Here is an 8041-nt window from a genome sequence, read left to right as displayed (position 1 = left end):
CTTCAGAGCCTTCTTGTGCCCTCGCCCTGGCCTGATTAACAGCAATTTATTTTGTCCAGTTCCAGTTGCTCCTTTTGCCTTTTTGGCTGCACTTCCTTCATCCTTAACTATTCCTCCGCCCCCTCCTTAGCTGCTCCTTTATTAATCCTTAGCTGATCCCGTCTTCTTATCGGGTCTTCCTGCTCCTTTAAGGCCATTTTGATTTGAAGCATATCTTTTACCACTTCAAGAGCTGCCACGTTGGCTAGTAGCTTTAAACATGTAGATGCAGTACTTGAAACTTTGGAGCCTGCTCTAGAATTCCTCTTGCTTCTCCTGTTTCCAGTATTTGACACACTATCACTTGGTTGTATTTCATTCTGTATGTCAGACGATGCTTTAATATCTGATTTTATCTCAACTCTGGATTGCCCATCCTCCTCACCACCATCTTGTACCACATTTACAGCTGATCTTAGTTTCTATTGATTTTTTTTTCCAGTAATTTTGTGGGATTGGTATTTCCAGCAGCTGTAACCGTCTGCTTTTCTATTGCCTCAACCAGTTTTGGAAAGAAAACAGCTTTGTTTCCACGTGTACCTAAGTGCCACTGTTGCAATTCTTATTTATGTTCTGTGACCTTTACCTTCTCAACACTTAGTTCCTCAGTGACAGCAGCTTTAGCAGCATCAGCCATATTATCCATTCAGCCGACCGTTGTACTCAGACATCAAACATGCACAACAATAACTCCAAAACCAAAACAGTCCTCAAAGGACAAGCAGCAGTTTCTTCAAACTGTGTTCTAACTTGCAATAAACACAGAAATAATCCTTTAGTAAGTCTTACCACTTTTTCAATGGCCTTGGTGATGCCATTGACAATCATGCCTCCTTTAGTTGGAAATGCTCTAAATAGAGCCCAATGGATCCAGTCCAAATTCCAAATCTAATTTCCAACTTTTTATTGTCTTGAATTCCATTTTTTATTGACTAAATATTTGTAGCAACTATTTTCCTTGATAATCACTTGATGGATATCAGAATGTTGTTGTTGTTGTCTATGACTCATTCAAACAAATCCATACTAAAGTTGAGCTGCGTTTTCCAGAGTTTATTAAACATTGTTAATGTTATTATCAGTTTCTGTACATTGTAACAAGCCATGAACCATTGTTAGACAGTGCTAAAACTTTTTAAAATTGTCAATAAAAATTATTGGGCATTCTAATTCCTTATCATTTCATAGAACAAAGGAAATTAAACTAGCTTGTGTAATTTCTAACAAGCCATAGACCTTGACTCGAAGATGTTGCTAGGAGACATTGAAGCAAATGTAAACAACATCTGTAAAGCTGCATACAGAATTTGCTTGCAGCCATGAAATAAATTTTAACCCTTACAGGTACCAACATGTACCAAGACCTTTGGCTGTTTGCCCTCTCCCCTCAGAATATTCTGGACTATACCCTTGCATCGGGAGACAACACACCATCCTGGTGACTTTATCGGGCTCACAGAATCTCTCGTCTGCTCTCCTCATGATGGAATCTCCTATCATGATTGCATGCCTTTTCATCCTCTCCACTGCAGAGTCAGGCTCAGTGCCAGCCACCCAGTCCCTATTGTCATCCTCTGCCAGGTCATCCTCCTTAATATATCCAGAGTGGAAAATCAGTTGCTGAGAGATGTGGCCCAGAGGTGTTCTCTACATACTCCTTGTGGCTCCAACCTATCACTTGCTCCAAATGCAAGAGGTAACAAAAGAAAAAATATTTCAAGGCTGTTCAATTATATTCCAGTGCAATGAATATTCCAAAATTATGAACAGAATGTCTATTCTGATTGCTGATTCCATTTTGATGAATATAATATTGTAATATGGTTAAATGTACATAATTTGATTGTTTTATGGTTAAATATTTATGATTAGTTTGTGGTGCAGAAATACAAGAATTCTGGGCAGTGAATGTGGAAGCAGGTAGTGAATACATCCTCAACTACAGTATGTCTTCCAAATTTAAAAAAAAAATTTAAAATATTTTTATTAATTTTCCCAAATACACATGCATATACAAAGAAATTATGAAATGCATAATATTAATGAAAATTAGATAACTCCCAATCTATAAAACACATATAATGCAAACTTAATACAAAATTACATAATTTTTTTAAAATCACATACAGCGTGATTCTAAAAGCCATCCCCTAGCCCAAGGTGTATGACTAAAGAGAAAATGTACTTCGTTTATGAAATAAAATGGCAAATATTAAAATTCAAAAATAATATTATGCCTAGAGGTTATGAAAGTAATTCAGGAATGGTCTCCACAGCATTTGAATCCTTACTTTTGAATTATTAATTGAATAACAGATCTTTTCTAAATGTAAACAGGATATAATGTCCCTCAGCCAGTGAACGTAAGTGGACGGGACAGCATCCTTCCATCTAAACAATATCACACATCTAGCCAAGAGAGATGCAAAAGATTGAGTATGACATTTAATTGGAGTTAAAAGAACATCCTCCTCTCCAGTTGTACTAAAAAGAGCAACTAAAAGATTAGGCTCTACATTTACATTAAGAATTAAAGATTAAGTTTTAAATATTTCCCTTCAATATTTTTTTAAGGCTAGGACATGTCCAGAACATATGAATTGAAGAAGCTTCTTCTCTCTTACATATATCACAACACAAATTTACAGCTGAATAGAAATGAGTTAATTTAACTTTGGACATATGGGCCCTATGTCAACTTTAAATTGTAACAAGCAATGATGGGCACATAAGGATGTAGTAATAACCATCTTAAGAATTAGATCTCAGACTTTGTTCATAAATGAAGGGTTATAATTTTTAATTTGAACTAGAGGGGCATGTCTCAAACTCACCAAATGATCATGAATGATGGATATTAAACCTATGCGAGAATGTGGTAGCCTAAATAGTACATCAACAGTGTTTGCATCAGGCGCTCAAGGAAAATCAGGATATGAGATTTAAGAAAATGTCTGATTTGCAGGTATCTGAAAAAAAAAGAGCATTTGGTAAATTGGACTTTCCAGAAAGCTGTTCAAAAGAAGCAAGACACTTAGCAATGAAAAATATCTTTGAATTGTTCAATATCTAATCTGAACCATTCATTAAAAAAAAAGATGGTTTGAAAAGATGATTGGTTAAAATAGGGCTTGAAAGAAAAAAAAGAGAAAATCCAAAATATTTTCTAAATTGCACGAAACTCTCACAGTGTGCCTAACAACATGATTATCAATTGATTAATTTAAAGAGAAGGGAAGTGAGGAGCCAAGAAATGCTGAATGGAAATGTTTTTAGTAGAGATCAACTCCATTGCTACCCATGATGGACAGTCCACTTGATAATGAAAATGTAACCATAACATAAGTTTGTGCATGTTGACCACACAAAAATATAATCTGAAATTAGGTAGAGCCATGCCATTTTTCCTTTTAGGTTTTTGAAGATTAATTTTGTTTAGATGAGGGCACTTACCCTTCCATACCTAAGATGAGATAATCATAAAACCAGTGAGTTATGATTAATTTATATTTATAACTAATTTGTGCTGCAGAAATGCAACAATTCTGGGCAGTGAATGTGAAAGTAGTTGGTGAATGGATCCTCAACTACAGTATGTCTTCCAAATTTAAGGAGTATTTTGAGTGATGAGAGCATATATTTTACAAGCACACCTCTTTGAAATGACAATATAGTACCAAAAATGTTCTATTATCAGCAGACTATGCCATAGACATCATAAATAACCTTAAAGGTTCATTGACAGGCCTTCTTGGAATATCACAATACTTCTGGTAAAATTGCACCAACAATATTTTACAGATTACAAGATTTGGGCTCAATATTGATAAAGCAAATCTGAATACAATATTTCTTTGCCAGTGATGGTGCTCATCAGCTAGAGTTTAGAAGTTGAGTTTGGGAAATGTTGTGCAACCTGTAGACAACTTCAATCCATCATGTGACCCACCTGTCACAATGGGTATCACCTCTTGTAATATCAGCAATGTGTTTTGATCTGAACTAAAATGTACTGGTCCTCAAGGCTGAGTGAAACCTTTACAACCAGTATTCATGAACATTAGACATGCTGTTTCATTTTTTTCAGCACTTGCCTCAAGATGGACAACGGACATATTGACGTAAATCACTCAAGAAATGTAAATGTATGTTTCCACCATACAAATGTTCTCAATCTATTTAATACTAGTTGTAAACTCAGATATATGAGCTAGTTAATGGGATTTAACTAGTCCCCCTGTTAAAAGTGCACAGTGCTGCTTGGGAGATCAAAGGTAAATTTTGCCGATCAGCTACTTAAATAACTTAATAAATATTCTATTGTGAGTGAGTCATGTTCACTCAATGAAATCGGTGACAAAGAGCTGCCTGTGAAACTTCCTACTGTAAAATTTTACTTACATCAAAAAATAACTTCTATTTATGCAGTACTTTCATCTCAAGGTGTTTTGCAAGTGAGAATTGGTGGTGAGTCTCATGAAAATTGTAGGCACATGACTTTGTTAAAGAGATGAGTTCAAAAGAATATCTTGGCAGATGAAAGGAGAAGAAAGAAAAGGGATGTCAATTTAAAAAAAAAACTCCAGAGCTCAGAGCCTTGGCAATTAAAATCAGGGCCTCTAAGAGAAAAGGTGTTTCCTCTGGGATTAAATGAGTATAATATCAGCATAAACAACTCCAGGATTATAAAGATAGCAGATACAAAGATAGGGAGAGATAGAACTGTTTAGAGATTTGAACCCAGAGCGAAATTGCTTAAGTGGGAGCCACTGTATAACAGCCAACTGAATATTATTAATTTTTATCTTCTTTTTGCATTTTAAAAAAAATCTTCTATGTGTTAATTATATTTAAATTGTTATTATTTTGTTTTCTGTGCAGCAAGTAAGACATCTGTGTATTGTACTTCTGTATATGACAACAAAATCTTCATTCATTCATATATGTCAGCAAGCATGAAGCTGATGTATGAATAGCATTACAAAAATTAGGACACATCTAGTAGAGTGTTGGGTCACTCCACAAATAGAGAATCTTCTTGTAAGAGGTAAAATCGAGGTTTGCACCAGAAGCCATCATGTTTACGGAAACCATGAAAGTATTTTGATAAACTTTAGAGTGAAGCATACTTCAGAGCAAAACATCCTCTGCTTGCTCCAGATCTTTTGCTCCAAAAGGGCTCCTCCAGTCACATGACTCCAACAAGCAATAGCTCTTTAGTAAAAAGTGAAAGTGATCAGCCATGATTACTGCTTCTCTTACATTACAATGCTACAACAAATCCAATGTTGTTTTTTTAGCTTAGCTGATGCTACACCCTGATTAAGATTGAATCATGCCCACAGGACTTAATTCAATACATAAGCTAAAAACAATGTTGTACCTTTGTTGAAGAAGGATAACCCAGGATACAATAGCTCAAGGAGTCTCATATCAGAGGTAGGTGGAAAAACTATGGAAGAGGAAACTATTGACACCATGTTCGGTGCAGAGTTGTGGGTGGGACAATGGGCCTGTTCCTGTGCTGTTGTATTCTGTTTTATGTGAAAACACATAAATTAAGAAAAGAGATACTGCTCAGTTCATTTTTTTTTACATTTTTAGATTCCTCTAGCTTGTCAGGTGTAAAATGAAAATGGCTGCTACAAAGGTACATAGATTGTCTTCCTTATTTTCCTTGTTTAACATCCTTGTGGATTCCATTTTTGGATTAATTTTTTTCTGCATTGAAAAAATATTGTAGCACTCTTGGAACTGCTGTAGCATAGTGGAGATACAGCACAGCTCCACAGGGTCCTACTGCCTGGTCCTAATGCCTATGGTTCCATATAGGCTTTAAGCAGTCTGTTAAAGAATCCAAGTGTTTTTATTTAGAATCTTGCAGCCAAGATGGCAGCATCTGAAAGAGGCATTACGGGTTGACTGGATTGTAAGGAGACCTTTTGGCAACTTGGCCTTCAAATCAATGTATGAGTACAGGATTTGGGATGTTATGGTGAGGTTGTATAAAACATTTATGAATTTACAAACCTCTATTCATAACCAGATTGTTAACATACATAACAAACAGTATGGGTCTCAGGATCAAATCAACAGTTCACCACTGGTCACAGTCTTGTAATTGCAAAAGCAACCCTCATCCATCACCTACTTTCTATCACTAAGACACTTTTGAATATTTAACTTTTTCACATCAAAAGAAACAAATAGAACCATGCAGCACAGAAACAGGACATTCAGCCTTAGTTGGCACAATTGTTTTGATCTGGGACTGCTATTGTGTTTCGGAACTGAATTTGTGAAATTGAATTGAGTTAATCTATTTAATTGTGGACAGACCCAGAATAAAATTAACATGAAAATTACTTCAATGTTAAAAAACCTACTGTAAAATCCAACCAATTTTAAGGAAAGAAATATGCCATCTTTAACTAATCTGACTCAATGACCAATAAATCATTCCAACACCATCTTTACAAATGAACCAGGATTCACTGCTGCAAGTTTTTGAATTGCTCACATCCTACTATCACTTTAAAAAAAAGGATTACTACACAGTACAACACTATCATTTAATAATCTGGTCTTCTTGAAGTGATTGTTTTCTTTCTAGCATTACAACTTTAAGGCAGTCAGCTAACCTTTAGGACATGCTTGTATCAAAAATTGCACTTGTTTATTCTATATACTGTGTGATGGAGAACTGAGCAATCAGTATTAAGATATTGCTTTATAGGTATATTCAGTATTCAAAGACTAACCATGGGGCTACATTCACAATCTGAGTCATAATCCAGCCAAATGTTGTCCCGAAATTCTGGTTGTAGTTACATGATTCATTATGTGGCTAAGCTCTTCAGTAACTAACTTTTACAAAGAGAGATTCGAATTATTAAGAGATATAGAGATAATGATTAATTTAAAAAATAATATTTGAGCTGGAAGGTGAGCCATGATCTTGATGATTGCTTATAGAGGAAAGTCCAGGTGCCTACCTCTGTTCCTATTTCTTATAGAGTTAAATGGCACAGATAAGGCTCTTCAGCCTATCTCATCCATACAGACCAAGTCGGCATCCTGTTCTCTGCATTCAGCCCATATCTTTTCAAACCTTTTCTACCCATAAATGTATCCAAATTATACCTCCTTCTATATCTTCCTCTGGCATATATTCCAGATACTGACTACCCTCTGAATTAAATGCTTTAATGTTATCACTATGGACCTGATTCAGTTTGGGAATAGAATCAGGGAAATCAGTCCAATCCAGGAACAATGTCACATGGTTTACCAATACATCCTCAGTTAAGTGTCTGCATGTATCCACCTATTATTGGAAAAGCATTACATTTTACAACTTTTGTTCAGAAGCTAAATGATATGGGTAGTGTTTACCCTTTAAAATTTTGGCAAAACAGATTATTTCAACCACAAGATTATTCTGAGAGATGTGTGCAGGCGATAGTCCCACTGCTAAATTCATGAACCCTTTGTTCAGGTGGGTTAAGGATAGTTGTTGGCTTCCACTGACAAATTGATTTGCTAATGAACATTTAAAGCAAGCATCAAAAAATCTCTACAATCACCAATTTTCCATGGTGTGACTCAACACCCCAGCGCCACTCCTCTGACCTTTCCATAACTCTCTTTAGATGATGAGAAAGTTGACCCATTGTTAATGGCCTTGCTTCAGCCTGTGGAGATATTCCTTGGCCAAACAGCTTGTGCAGTTGTATTGATTAGATTATACTTTGATTGTGTGCACAGTAGTCACTTAACACAGAATGTGCATTTGAGGAAGCACCTGGACAAATCCATTGTATTTACTTTTCTTGCCTTAATCTACACCAGTCAGCCTACTAACCAAATACTGAATATTGAAAGGGGGAGGTAAAAAAGGTGTGAACATATCTTTCGCAAATGCACAGCCATCTTTACTATTTCATACTGTTTACCAAGCATTAATATTCCCTCAGGCAGAAATATTAAAGATACAAGCAGA

General features: G+C 35.7%; 1 long non-coding RNA gene across 1 annotated transcript in view; it reads left to right on the top strand.

Annotated features, from left to right (window-relative positions):
• Positions 1-4041: 4041 nt before the first annotated feature.
• LOC138737721 (uncharacterized) overlaps positions 4042-8041 on the top strand; it is a 42238-nt gene continuing 38238 nt past the window's right edge. The window contains exon 1 of the long non-coding RNA XR_011341172.1: positions 4042-4184. This is a non-coding gene — a long non-coding RNA (uncharacterized lncRNA). The remainder of the gene's footprint in view (positions 4185-8041) is intronic.

This window comes from Narcine bancroftii, chromosome 6, assembly GCF_036971445.1.
Source record: "Narcine bancroftii isolate sNarBan1 chromosome 6, sNarBan1.hap1, whole genome shotgun sequence".
Classification (NCBI taxonomy): domain Eukaryota; kingdom Metazoa; phylum Chordata; class Chondrichthyes; order Torpediniformes; family Narcinidae; genus Narcine; species Narcine bancroftii.
Note: the sequence above shows the minus strand (reverse complement) of the source record. Positions and strands in the feature narration are given on the sequence as shown.